Consider the following 15,522-nt stretch of genomic DNA (forward strand, 5'->3'; position numbering starts at 1 on the left):
TATAGAATACACATTTGAAAATACGCTTGATCAACTTTCGCTAGGCAACTGTGCACAGGTTGGTGCGTAGGGCCAATAAAAATAGTTCAACACATGGAAAGGTGTTGGTACATAGCCTTTGGCCATTAGGCTGGCCAGCTTCGGCAGCTTGGAGCGTTGCGAGTTTGCGAATCATTCTATGCCCGTGACAGTGATAGAAAGGCTTGCGGCGGTAAGGAAGGACTATCACGCCACACTAGCTTATTGAAAAAAGTAAGCCCGTGATAGCCTATGTCTAGGGAACTATTAATACCATTCTAGAGCCTGAAAATTTGTATCACAAGAATAGTACCTATCATCTCACTAGTTATTGATGAAGGCCCCATATATACATGGATGGATGGATAGATGCAAATGACAACATACAAAATACCAAAATCCTGTAACCAACAAACAAACACAAGAATGGAAGAAAAGAACAATGTACACACGTTGTAACAATTAAAAGAAATTGCATATACTTTGAAGCAGCTAGCTATTCCCAAATTTTGACGAAGAAAATTTACAACCGACCATAAATGGGTCAATGTGATTACCTTAGAAAGAATCTATGCACTATGGGTCCGAAATATAGATGCTAGAATGAGAATTTTTGTTTATGCACCATGAGTAAAATGCCATTTAGATTAATGGGTTAGCTTTATGTTTTCAAATATAAATATGTTTTGTACTTTCCTACTTAAATTGCTTTTTCTTTCACGTTTTAAATATTGTCTTTGTAAGTTCCTTCATTCATTAAAAGTACAATCCCAAATTGGCATAACAGCAATCGGTAACCAATTCCAAGGAAGAAAGTTTGCTCTTGCTATTTGTTAGACACATGCATAGAAAGAAATCTCAACATTGTCAAAAAATAAAAATTTCACATAATTCTGCAGTTGTTTAAATCAAATGTATGTATTGCAACCAAATTTCCTGAAACTTCTGTGCATTTCCTCTAAATTCTAATGGAGTTAAGCTCAACCAACACACACTTAGTTTCATTTATTAATGAACTTTTACATTTCCATGAACACTGAAAAGGACGACTATGCAACAATTCTTATGTCATTGCCATGTGTATGATGACATATCTGGTAATTAATTAGAGGATAGGACAAGCTATCTAGCCCTTTCCCATTGGCTCACATAAAGAACCTTTTGCATACCATATGGAAGTTAATCAATTGCTCCCCCTTAAATCTTAAGGGCATCTGTTTTTCCTTCTGAGCATCAGAATGGAGAAAAATGATGGAACTCCCATTATTAACAAGAAATCTAGATTCATGTGCTACAACTCCTTAATGGTGAATAGCAACCCCATCAACTAGGTACTATCAAACAAAAAAAAAATAGATTAACCAAGCAATTATCTGTTGTTTTTAGGTTTTGAACCTGAGAACCCTCAGTTAAGATGGTATAACTCTAACAGGTTCGACCATCTTATTAGACCAAGCTTGAGCACAGTTTAGTTCAACTGAACTGCGCTTGAACATCCTAATACTTGGCACTGCTTAGCTCATATGCCTCTAGAACCAATCGTTTGTGCAACTGATATTGGGCATCTTATGCATGCCATAAGTGTTAAACAAAAAATATAGATTAAAATGAAAATATAAAAAGGAAACAACTGTTGGATTGTAGTGCAGGAGCGAAGCAGAAGACCCAGGTTCTTAATTAAGATAAGTTTTATCTTTTTAGGAGTTTATCAAATTATGTAGTTTACTTCGATTAGGATTTGTGAGACTTCAACTATAAAAGGATGATGGTAGAATTCTTGAGTTGATATGAGAATCCTAGCTACTTTCTTGTTAAGTTTTCAGTTATTTTGTTATTTTTTAGTTATTTTCTGTATTTTTATTTTTAGTTTTTTCTAGATCTACATAAAAGGTAATCATAGTTGATAGTTTTTTCATAAATCGAGCCCTCTCGATTTATATCAATTTGGTATCAGAGCTAAAGTCCTGAATGTAGTATCAGATCAAGCCCTTGATCTTGTATCGATGCTGCGAAGTTTGCTAGGTGACTTGACAAAAGCCTAAAAAGCTTCCATCATAACTTTTTTGTGCGAGATGAGAAGTGATGTGCATAGTATGATTCAAGAGTTTGATCAAATAACGAAGATGATCGAAAGAATGACTCAAAGATTGATGTTTTTTTTTAAGAAAAAGTCCATGCGAGGATCGAATGAAGGGGCAAATGTATGGTACCCAAAAAAATGATAAAAGATGCCCATCAACGAGGATGAAATGATGACATTGATGTTTGGCAACATCCAACATCTACCTTTGCAGGCGACCTTCCTGCCATCATCAATAGCAACACCAACATGCCCAGTACAACTGACAAGGGGAGGAGAAATAGAGAAGGCCGTGGTTGTCCCTCTCCTTTCTCCTTCCTTTTTTTCTCCAGTGAACCAGAAGTTGGCTCGCCAAATGACCCTTATCCAACCCACAAAAGGGGCTGGCCATAATATGGGGTTGCAGGCAGTGGGATTGCCTCCCACCACCTTTACTCTCCCTGCATGGGAGACCCAACTAGCTGGGTAGGGGCCTAGTGCCAGCTAGAATCTGCGATAATGCACATAAATGCTCACATGCACATATACATTGGTTGCATGTTTCTAACAGTTTCATCATGTTAGCCGTAGTTCTGTTATGTACTTTTGAATCATGTCTTAATTACTATCATGTTCATGCTTTCCTGAAAATGGTATCTTGTGAATGATTTATCTCACCAACTCGCAAGAGTACTGACCCTATTTTATGGGGATACAAGTGATGACTTCTAGTAGTGCGATAACGATCGATGTGCAACGGAGAATTGAACCCATACTCTAGAACTTAGTGATCTTGGCAGATTGGTTTTGGAAAATCCCTCATCTGGAAAACATTTTGTAAAGTGAAACAATGTATACCTGTTGGTCTCATTTTTGGTAAATCAATTGTAATAAACTGTTTCTATTTATTGATTTATCCTGTAACCCGCTCAAAATTTTCAACTGTTTTTCCCTTTTTATTTTCCGCTTGCGCAATATTTTTAAAAAAAAAAAAACTCTAAAAAACTAAGGATTTTCCAAGTTGAGATTTTGGAGTGTTACAGTTGAGGCAACTACAAATGGCGCAACTGAATGTTGATTGTATGGAGGCAACTGTGGTTGCATCAAAATGAAATTACATTTGATGGGGTAGCACCATGCATACAAAAGGTTTCCTGCATAGTACGAAGTGAACACTATCCAGTTATTAGGTTGAAACTCAAGAAAACCAGCAATGCTTAATGAGCTGAGTTGCTGCTGCATAGTGTACGGTGTCGTGCGTGTGTGTGTGTTGGGGGGGGGGGTGGTTTGTAAACCCAAGTTCGCAGAAGTTGTCGTGGTTTTGTTACTTGGAAGAAGATTGCACTGTAATATGTATACTGTATATGTACAATTTCATCTGAAAATGAATGAAAAATCTTGCTTTTTTCTAAAAAAAAAATCAGATTGTTGACGACTCTTCCTTGTTAGTCGAAGAGGCAATTGATGACAATCTCACGAGGACATCCCCAAGATGACTAAGTTGAGGGGGATATTGTTCTGTCTTTCACTTCCGTCCCTCCACTCCCATGATGCCTTTCTTGGTTAGATCAAGCCAACCGACTCGTTTCGAGGGTCAAGTTAATCGCATGTCTCCCCTTTTCTTCTTCTTGGCAGGAACCCTTTCCCTTATCAAAATAAGGGATTCACTTGGTTATAAGGTCTTTGCAAAGATGTTTGGTATATCCATTAATCATGATTCCATTGAGTCAACATACAATTATCGGTAACATGTTCCTCTCACCTTTGGTGACCTTTGTTGGTTGTTTGTTTTCACGAGACAAGATTCTAGTAAAAAACAAAAATCAACCTCGTCTTTTTTTGTTTTCGATGTCTTATAGTCTTTGTGAAGTCCATAAATTTTTTGGGTTTATCAGAATTGTTCTAAAATCATCCCTGATATTTTAAGAAATCCATTGACCTTGGATAAATTGATGAACTTTTGGATGTTAAAAAGGTATGGAGCTTAATCAGACTCATTCTTTGAATTGGATCTCGATAAGGGATCCACATGATCGACATCTGTAAAGCACTATTCCAACGGTACTCTAACACCTGAGGGATTTGTTGAATCTCTTAGGTTAATATATTTGGATTCAGTAAGGATCCAGGGCTATAAAACTATATAACAAGGACTTAGATTGGTTTAATGGATCTAGTCCAGGTTCAGAATAATTCAGAGCAGGACCTCTAAAAAGATCTGGAACACGCAAAACCTCAATGACATAAGATTGGATCTGTTAAAGATATGATCCAATCCCAGAATCGGTTTGGATCCAAATATTGGTCTGTATCGATAAGGTTAACAAATCAAGAATTTGTTCAGAAAGATGGATTGACTCTCAAAAAATATGAATCTTAGTTATATATATATATATATATATATATATATATATATATATATATATATATATATATATCAAGCAACATGAATATGTGTTTGGATCCAAGATCCAAACGAGACAAATATGGGTCTCATGTAAAATATTTGGGGTTTGAGTCCATTTGAACTCAAACCAATTAAAAACACGTGCACCTATACATGAGTTAGAGTCAAAATCCAAACTAGATCTGATCCAACTGCAAACTATTTCTTAAGGTTCTCATTTTAAGATTTTTTTTGGATCTTTATAAGATCTAAATCCAAACACAACTCTTAATAATATATGGGTGTGTATATATATATACATTAGAATAAAGGATGGAGTTGGATCCAATTGGACCCAACCCAACTTTAACTATTTTGGGCTCAGATCCAACCCGGATCCAGCCAATGGATGTCAAGACTCAACACCCCCTAACTGACCCCCAAAAAGCAAACAGACGGCCACGATGTCAGCATGAGCAAAAACGCTCATGTGCAGCATGACATGATCTGCTTCCCTTTTTATTCCCTATATAAACCCCTACAGGGTTTTCATTTTTTTCAAACTCTTACTCTCTCTCTCTCTCTCTCTGATTTCTCCCTCACTTCTCTCTCCCTCACGTTGTTCTCGAGTGCCACCACCACCACTGTGTCAGGTGGGCCTCCCTTCCTCCCTCCTTCCTTTCTTTTCCCCCCACCGGAGCACTACTCCGCTCTTGAGCACGACAGCACTGCTCGCGCTGCCTCACCTTCTTCTTCTACTTCTCTGTTGAACCCGATGAACCAGAGCCACCAGTGGCGGTGGCTCTGGATCACTAGGTGAGAGGGTGCCTCTAAATTCTTGTGGAATCAACAACAGTTAGAGGCTGCTACCACTGTATCGGGTGGGACAGATGAGAGGGTTGGCTGACGCCACTCACTCCCCTACTGTCATGCCCCTCCCCTCCGGTTGGCCCCAATTGGGGAGAACAGAGCCACCAAGGTGGTAGCTTTGCTCCTCCATCTTCCTTCCCCATTCCCTATCTGTCTTGATGATCACGGCGGTGCCACCTGCGCCGCCATATCTCTTCTCTCTTTGCCTCATGATCATTCGACCGAGCTGAGCTCGGTTAAAACTGCGCCCAATTCGGTTCCTTATGATTTCAGGACCGAGACTGGCTCGGTCATCTCAGTCGGGGCTGGCCATTGCCTCTGGCAGTGGCCGAACCACCTGCCACCCCACCAGGGGTGCATCGGGGATAGGACCGCCTTGCCTCTCCTTCTTCTGGCCTCTGCCCCTCTCGTGCAGCAGCAGCAACAACTGTTGCTGCCTTGGGCTCAGTCAGAACTAAGCTGGGCTTGGGCCCAACCGAGCTCAGGTTGGTCCCTGCTTGATTTCGGGACCGAGCACGACTCAGTTGGAAACTGAGCCTGACTCAGTGGGCAATCGAGCTCGGCTCGATCTTGGTGCCTCCCCCGTTTTTTTTTTGTTCCGTTAACCAGGAGCCTGACGCTAACTGATGCTGATAAACATGGGGATACGGGCTGCACGATGTAGCTAAAGGCCGTCTTGGGGGGGGGGGGGGGGGGGGACATATAATCTGCTTCAGTTAACCAGGTTGGCACAGTCTAAAGACCCCCACCGCTTAGCCTTCTTGGAAGCTGAGTTCGGCTTGGCTTGCTAGCCAAGTCGGCTCAACCTGTGGGCCCCAACCTCTTCTCCTGTGCGTTTCATGACTGAGTTCGTTTGACCAAGCTGGTTGGGTCATGAATCTCGTCAGTCAAAACCCGGTTTTCTCAAAATCGAGCTGGACTCGACTTAGCTTTAGCAAACTTGCCTTGATCCGAATGGCTTAAATTAGGTTCAGGTTCAACCTTTTAGCGCTTTAGCAATCATCGCCTCTTTCGCTAATATAGGCATTTGACCTCATTCTTCACACAGTGCAACAAAAACCTTTTAGCGCACCACATCTATGCAACGGACGAGACTTCATACCTTCAACATGTATACCGATGCACAAGCAAATTAAAAACCTAAGCTCAAAATTGTCAAAGATTTAGACCATCTTCAACATTGGAAAAAGTTGCGTACGATGATGGTGGCTGAACATTTGAGATATGTATCTATTTTTATTTACGTTAAATATAAATATAACATTAATATATATATACACACATTTATCTCAAAGATGCTATTTTGCGTATTTTTGTCCCATTTAAATTGTGCTTTTAACTTAATGATGCAGTTTTGCGTACTCTTATCCTATTTAAATTATAATTTATTTTAAGTACGCAGTTTCACGTACTTTCGCTTTATTTATGATGACCTTTTGGCGGACACTACTTTAATATGTATACATTATACATATATATAACTGTTCAGAATACGCAAATTTGTGTATTCTTGCCTTATTTAAATTATAATTTATTTCAAATATGCAGTTTCATGTACTTTCACTTTATTTACGATGACCTTTTGGCGAACACTGCTTTAATATATATAAAATTATTCAGAGTACACAGTTTTGTGCTCTTGCTCTATTTCAATTATGCACACATTTATTTAGAGTACGCAATGTTACATACTCTTGCTTTAATTTATACGAGTATTTAATTAATGTCGCAGATTTTTGCACCCCTACTTTAATTCAATTTCAAAAGAGTTTTCATGCGAGATTTCAAGTTCGCATGTCCCTGATGTTTCGTAAACTAAAACAAGGTTTTATGTTCACACGTACGAGATATTCAACGTACATATGTGCCACTTATCCTACAAACAAAATAATGCTCACATGTATCAAAGTTGTTACGTCCATTTTGATCGGACAATTTTCAAGCGTTGGAGTGTTATTCGAAACACCATTCTAACATGGTTCAAATTTTAAAATAAGTTGAGATTGACATGACTTCGACATCACAACTGAGTCTTCTCTTCAAATCAATAAAATGCACAAACTTCGACTACATAGACTTTGATCATACTTACGTCAGGTCTTTCCTTTCTTCATCCAGAATGACTTGGATATGCCCCTAGCTTAAGGTGCGAGAAATCATGATTTTTTCAAAGTTGTGATTGGTATCCTTTCTGAGAAACCAATATTATTCTTATTATTGATGTACTATCAGACATGCATGACATGTTTGTATGCCGATGAATGATTTTATGATTTTTGACAAACTTCATTGTGCAATATTGTAGTGTATTATGAAAAAATCACATAAACATAATGATCACCTTCACAGACAAGATGCTTAATTTGGTTTAAAAGATCATAGCATATTGAATGAGCTGTTGGATAAAAGAAGATTCAAAACACCTATTCATTCTTTAGTTATATCAAGAAAGATGATAGAAGGTATAAACTCCAATGGACAATGTTGTTAACAACTATGCACATTGAGTGGCAATGATTCGATATTCTCGAACATCAGAGTTAGAGGACAAGGCTACCAATTATTATTCTACGTGGTAGATCCCACAACTTTTGTAGAAGTTCAGATGCATTCCTTGTTTATTCATGCCTTTAGAGAATTCTCTTTCAGTCTCTAAAACCGTTTCCTTTGGAGTAGACTCAGCTAATCATTTGGGTTATAAATTTATATAACATAATAAACCCCCAAACGGTCTTAGTTGTTTTTACGTTTTGTCCTGTGAGTACCTATAAGTCGATAATTATAGAAATAACATTATGATATTCACTCTGCTTCTTCAAAACTGAATATTGTAAAATATGATAATGCGTATGATAGTCTTGTTCTTTTGTCTGATGTCGTTGCATCTATCAGGCTTTCATGAGGTTGATCAATTTTATGGGATACATATGACGGATAGATGAATATTGCAGGTGATGGCACGATGATATCAAGAATCTACTCTCTTTTGCTCGCTCCTGAGCATATTTTATAATTTTGTATAAGGATTTTTGTATATGTCTATCTAAAACCTCATTTTGAATCTTTATAGTTTTGCATGGATGTATAAAAATGCAGATTCAAATCCAAGACATTTTGTGACCCAATTTGTTGGTTGAAAATTTCGCATTTTCAAATATTGTCTCCATTGAACTATCATTTTAACTCTGAAAAAAGATTAATTATTAAAATTCTAAATTTTTTCTAAAATTTAGTTCAGAATTTTATGACGTTAAAGTCTTGATCTCCAAAAGTCTTTTCCTTCCCTCCTTGCATCTCCTTTCTCTCGTGGAGCCTTTCCTTTATATCTAAAGATGCTGTGCATTCTTTCACAGATTTGGTTGAAACATAGTTTTAAAGAATGAAATAAAGGGCCTTAGCTATGCCATGCTAAAAACTATGTCACAAAGACACATCTGGATATGGATACAGGCACAGGTTCGATCGGGAAAACTTTAGAAAATTTGTATCTAAGTAAAGTGGTTCCAACAAGTTCACAATATATCTCAGGATAAACATTGTGGTATAAATACAAATTTGTAGCTTGAGCCAAATCCAACTAATTTATGGATTACATGGTCTACCCCTCTCAACTAATAATTTATAATAATTATGATATAATATGAGGATAAAATACAATACGAAACACTTTGGAAATTGGTTCATTGCACGAGCAAAAATAGTCCTGTACCGAAGGACACGAAGTTGAACATCCTCTCCTCCTATATAATGACAGCCTATGCATTAGACATGCTGCCTTTCTGTCTATCTACTTACAAAAATGCTGCCATTGTGACAATGGTAGTTCATTCCCTCTTAGTTTATTACTATTATTTTTTGTTTAAAAGTTGCCTCTTTGGTGGTTCAAATTTTCAAAAAAGGGAGTTCCAGTTAAAAGATCAGTATACTTTTGTCAAAGTTTTTAAAGTTTGTTTTGTTTTTTGAAAAAAATGGACAATAGCCCCAGGATACGTGTTTGACCATGCCTGACACGATCAAACATGTGTTCATTACGTGTCGTACTGCTAACTGAGTCGTATCATGTGTCCACTCATGTCATTGAACACACGAAGCCAAAATGGCATGTCCCTGTGACATATGCAATAAAAAGTAGCCTCTAGGAAGCTCCGGTGCAAGTTCCATTGTACAAATGAGTGGGCAAGAAGGCCGAAGGATAAATAATCACGGGCAGAGATGACATGATCGAGTGGTCCATCATCTAATGGGTGGTGGTGGTGGTGGTGGTCCTGTCTTACTCTTTGCATCTCCATCTTAGTTATATCCCCACCCACCACCCCTCTCACAGCAGTTTGCTCCCCTAGCAGAGAGAGACCCTACAACTTCTGCTACTACCTTCTGTCTGAGTCTGATATTTATGAAAATGTTAAAAAAAAAGATATTTATGAAAACGTTGTCGTATTTTCACTGATAAAACAATTTTTTTTTTAATAAAGTCGGACATGGAATCTGATATTATCTCAAAACTTATAATAAAACCAAATTTTATTACTTTAAATTTGATCTCCTCAATCAAAACTAGCCGACACTTTTCATGTTTTTTTCCCTGCTTTAAGAAACCTACTTAATGATATTCTTGCAGATAAATTCCCAGGAACAACACGATATTTATGAAAATGTTGCCTTATTTTCATTGATAAAACATTTTTTTTTAATAAAGTCGGACTTGGAATAACTCCGCCTGTGTAGTTATACACTGCCGGTCCCAAGCCCGGTTAAAGGAGGAGGGTTGCGGTAGGCCTGTGACAGCCAGCATAAAAACTTTGTCATATCCTATGAAAATGAACCAATATGAGAATTTCGTTGGGGCGTTTCCTACTGAGCGACGCGCTGTACTCTTTAGGCCCGGAGGCAGTGATAAATGTGCAAGGGTTGCTAGGTCGTCGCCCAGAAGCGACGCGTCACACCGGCGCCCGGGTGTGGTGTCAAATAGGCAAGGGTTCCCTCACTTTGTTGGACGGGTGGGGGTAAAGAAGTTAGTCCAAGACCATAAAATTAGGTTAGCCACTTGGAACATAGGGTCTTTAACTGGTAAGTTGGTAGAGTTAGTAGATGTTATGTGTAGGAGAAAGATTGATATTTTATGTCTTCAAGAGACCAAATGGGTAGGTGAGAAAGCTAAAGTGATAGAACCTTGGGGACATAAGATTTGGTATACAAGAATAAATAGGAATAGAAATGGAGTAGGGATTGTTATGAGTCGTCAGTTTATAGATAATGTAGTTGAGGTCCGTAGGAAGGGTGATAGAATTTTACTTATTAAATTAGTATTAGGTACGGATATTATTAATATTATTAGTGTTTATGCACCTCAAGTAGGTTTAGACAAGTTGGATACCAAAGAAGGCGAGAAGGATATTTATAGGCTTTCAAAGATGAGAGATAGGAAATCAAAGGATTTGGGTATGGTTAGATGTATCAAAGATGAAACGCAAAGGGTTTTAGTCAAAGATGAGGAGATTAAGGAGAGATGGAAAGATTATTTTGATAAGCTATTTAATGATAGTCATGCTCAAGATCTTGGAGACTTCTCCATTCCTTTTCATGAGATAAATCGTGACTTCATGCGCAAGATTCAAAAGAAAGAAATTGCAGAGGCTTTGAAGAAAATGAAATCAAGAAGGGCAGTTGGCCCAGATGGTATACCTATCGAGGCTTGAAAATGCTTGGGAGAGAAAGGTTTAGAATGGTTGACAAATCTTTTTAACTTGATTTGGCGAACAAATAAGATGCCTAATGAGTGGAGGAAGAGTACTTTGGTGCCTTTATATAAGAATAAGGGTGATATACAAGATTGCACAAACTATCGTGGTATAAAACTCATGAGTCATACTATGAAACTTTGGGAGAGGGTGATTGAGTCTAGGTTGAGGAAGGTTGTCATGGTATCGGAGAATCAATTTGGTTTTATGCCTGGAAGATCAACTATGGAAGCTATACATCTTCTTAGACAACTTATTGAAAGATATAGAGAGAGGAACAAAGATTTGCATATGGTTTTTATTGATTTAGAGAAGGCATACGATAGAGTACCTAGGGACGTTCTCTGGTGGACAATGATGAAGAAAGGTGTTTCTCTCAAGTACATTAGTATAATTAAAGATATGTATGAAGGAGTAGTAACCAATGTCCGCACTTGTGGAGGGGTGACAACCAATTTTCCGATAACGGTTGGGTTACATCAAGGATCTGCTTTAAGCCCTTTCCTATTTGCGATAGTGATGGATGAGCTTACGAGATCAATTCAAGAAAATGTACCGTGGTGTATGTTGTTTGCTGATGATATTGTTTTGATTGATGAGTCTAGAGCTGGGGTTAATGCTAAGTTAGAATTATGGAGACAGACATTGGAAGCTAGAGGGTTTAAGTTGAGTAAGAGTAAGACTGAATATATGGAATGTCGGTTTAGTAAGCAACGAAGTAGTGATGGGAGTGTAGTGAAGCTTGGTGAGCAAGATATACCGGTGAATGATTATTTCAAATATTTGGGATCCATCATTCAAAAGTATGGAGAAATTGATGGAGATGTAAATCATAGGATAAAGGTTGGGTGGATGAAATGGAAAAGTGCTACTGGAGTGCTGTGCGATCGTAGAATGCCATTGCGGTTGAAGGGAAAGTTTTATAGGACGACTATTAGACCCGCTTTACTATATGGTACGGAATGTTGGGCTGCCAAGAGACATCATATTCAAAAAATGAGTGTAGCTGAGATGCGGATGCTTAGATGGATGTGTGGAAATACAATAAAAGATAAGATTCGGAACGAAGAGATACGTAAGAAGGTAGGTGTTGCACCCATTGAAAATAAGATGCGAGAGAATCGTTTACGGTGGTTTGGACATATTCGGCGAAGGCCTAATGATGCTCCAGTTAGAAGGTTGGAGAAATGGGAAAATATATTAGTTAAAAGAGGTCGGGGTAGGCCTAGGAAGACTTGGATGGAGATGATAGGAAAGGATATGAATGCTTTGAACCTCACCGAGGACATGGCGTTGGATAGAAATGATTGGAGGAAAAGGATTCATGTGGAAGACCCAAAATGAATTTCTTTTTTGGTTCATATCGCTGACCCCAATTGTTTTGGGATGAAGGCGTAGTTGTTGTTGTTGTTGTTGTTGAAAGTCGGACTTGGAATCTGATATTATCTCAAAACTTATAATAAAACCAAACTTTATTACTTAAAATTTGATCTCCTCAATCAAAACTAGCCGGCACTTTTCATGTTTTTTTCCCTTGCTTTCAGAAGCCTACTTAATGATATTCTTGCAGATAAATTCCCAGGAACAATACCTTGTGACATAAGTTTGCCATATATGAATCTTTCTATCAAAAGAAAAAAAAGTTTATCATATATGAATAATAAAAAATGCCCTCTTTTCCTAAATGGATATCCGAACAGAAGATTGAAGAACTAGAAGATTCAATAACAAAAGACAATTGAAGAACAATCACAATTCAAGTAGTGCTCTAAACCAGCATCAGGGAAAAAACTTTTACGTATGGGCTATGCATTGGGAAAACTGCATTACTAACATCTCCAAATATCAAAAGAATCGGCTTCTCCTCAAGGACCCAACACCTCTGTTATCCGATTACACTAGCCAGAGACTTCTCGCAGCACTCTGTAAGCATAAAGTGCAAACCACATTGAGATGCCCCTTCAGCAATTTCATTGATCTTGGTCTTGTTTTTCACGAGTCGAGTTCCAGTGACTCCCCATCATTGCAGATGATGCGTTTCAAGTCATGCTGCTTCCCGGAATGAACGTTACTCCTCTGCTCAAGCCGACACCCATTACAGACCCTAAGGGTGGGGGGGTCCTAGCCTTGCACGATGACCACAGGTATGTCTGGCTGAGCCAGTGTGACCAGGTCTTCCTGTCGAGTTATAAAATCCAAAAAAAGATGAATGCTGGAGAACCCACCTTCAGCAATGGCCTTTGGGATCTGGATCGTCAAATTCCAGATATCAAGCGTGGGACCATCTAAGGACAGACCACTCTTTTGGGCATGAAATGGTTGAATCTCCGCATTTGTCAGAGAAAGAGCAGGTCCTCTGTCTCAACCCAGAAGGACCCCTTTTGTTTGAACTACAATTCCAATCTCAAGCGGCTGACTCTTAGAGCACCTTTGGAAGAGGAAAAAAAAAAACTGGCATAGGAAAAGAAAGATTTCCCTATGAGAGTTTTTGATACCAGAAATTTTTCAAAAATAAGTTTTTAGCTTGTTTGTGTAACATGAGAAAAACAGAGCGAGAAAATGTGAAAAAATGAGAGAAAAGGAGTGGTGGTGATGGTGAAATGGTAGATAGTGGTGGTGCTGAGATGAGTGGTGGAGAGTAAAAATAAATTTTCTCTTGGTAGAAAACATTCCTTTAGTGAAGGAATATTTCCTATAAAAAAGTGTCCATTTTAGAAAAACTCTCAACGAAAATTTTTTCTCGTTTGGAAGGGTCAGAAAATCTGTATGAGTTTTCATTTTGCATCACTTTTTTTACATCTTTCTCGCTTTCAACCGTGCCCCTTAAGAAATTGAACTAATACTCAACGATTGGCCTCAATTCTCAATCTCATCTTTTGTCACAAGATCTGCGTGTTTCTGAAACAAGTCAAACAGACAAATGAAAAATTGGCAGTAGAAGAAGGATCCGAACAGAATCAGCTTCTTTTTTCTTTTCTTAAAGGAGAAAATGAAGACTTTAAAAATAAAAGAAACGCTTAACATGCTTTCATTGAGATTTGAACTCAAGACCTCCCGCTTACTAAACGGGTGCTCTAACCAACTGAGCTATGAAAGCTTGCGTTATGGCGTTTGAGTTTACATAAATAAAAATCAAAGCTTTTATCTTTCTTCTGGCAGACATGTACTCGGGAACGATGGTGGCACGCTACCGGTCCATATATAACATTCGTAATCGATGCTTCCAATAGGGGGGGAGGGGCTTACACTTTTCCCTGCCCCGCCCGGTCCCGTTCCCGCCACGATCCCCGCCTATCCCAGCCCAGCCGGGCCCCATCCCAGTCCTTCTAAAGGATGGCAATAGACTACGGGGAAACGGGGCCCCGCCCCGCCTCATCCCCGTTTGAACCGGGGATGGAGGACATGAAACAGGGATGAAGGCGGGGGTGGAGGTTATTAAAATCCATCCCCGTGCGGGGATGGAGGCGGAGATGGAGGTTCTAATCTTGAGACGGGGCAGGGGTGGAGACCCTGTGCCCCGCCCCCGGTCCATTGCCATCCCTACCGGTAGCGTGCCACCGTCGTTCCCGAGTACATGTCTCAAATAAAGAAAGCGAATTCATGAAGAGCTAAAATTGGACAAGAAAACTCAATTAAAAAGCATTTTTTTAATTGCCTCTTATAAATGTAAGAGTGTAACCGCCACAAAAAAAGGCTATTGTTTGCAGATGTTTCAATCCTTCATATTATATTATGTGAGGTAACATATAATTAAAATCTATCTATTATTAAATGAAGATAATATTATATTGCTAAGATGTATTTTTTGCAAGCCCATTATTTTCAGCAAAAAATGCTGTTTTTTTTAAAGCAAACTCAATATGAGCATGAACTTGGCTCGACTTGCTACTAGAATGAGCCAAACCTGAACCTAATGGTTCCACTCATTTACTAGACACCTACTTACAAGCTGCCAATGATATGGATTCAAATCCACATCGAACTTTTGAGAACTAGTTCCTGATGACACGAGCGGACACTTTCGTTCATGCCGGGCACGACACATACAACATTATTTTAATACTTTTTGATATTTTTTAAATAAAACAAGCATTATTATTATTAAATATCAAAAATAGTTTTTATCAGTTAAAAAATTCCGTGTCCTCGTTTCCTATTTTATGATTTTTTTTTGAACTCGCGAGTCGAACTCACGTGGTTGATATGTGGATATTTTAAGGTGGATTTTGAAATAATGAGGAAGGCAAGTATGAAGTTAAAGAAAAAGAGCAACAGCCAAAAGAGAAAACAAGAAATTTTCTGAAAATAAATGATTTACATCTTCTATGTGGAAGTTATGAAATTCAAACTAAATTTGTACAAAAAATGATCTGATGCAGAAGTTTTATGTTTGGAAGGAGTTTGAATGGGACATTGGAGTCGTCAAACCAACCACATTTAAATGGGACACT

General features: G+C 38.5%; 1 non-coding gene across 1 annotated transcript; it reads right to left on the minus strand.

Moving 5' to 3' along the window:
• Positions 1 to 14,094: 14,094 nt before the first annotated feature.
• Positions 14,095 to 14,168, minus strand: TRNAT-AGU (transfer RNA threonine (anticodon AGU)). The gene has a single exon. It is a non-coding gene; the product is annotated as a tRNA-Thr (tRNA).
• Positions 14,169 to 15,522: the final 1,354 nt, after the last annotated feature.

This window comes from Nuphar pumila, chromosome 10 (assembly GCF_984573655.1).
Source record: "Nuphar pumila chromosome 10, dmNupPumi1.hap1.1, whole genome shotgun sequence".
Lineage (NCBI taxonomy): Eukaryota > Viridiplantae > Streptophyta > Magnoliopsida > Nymphaeales > Nymphaeaceae > Nuphar > Nuphar pumila.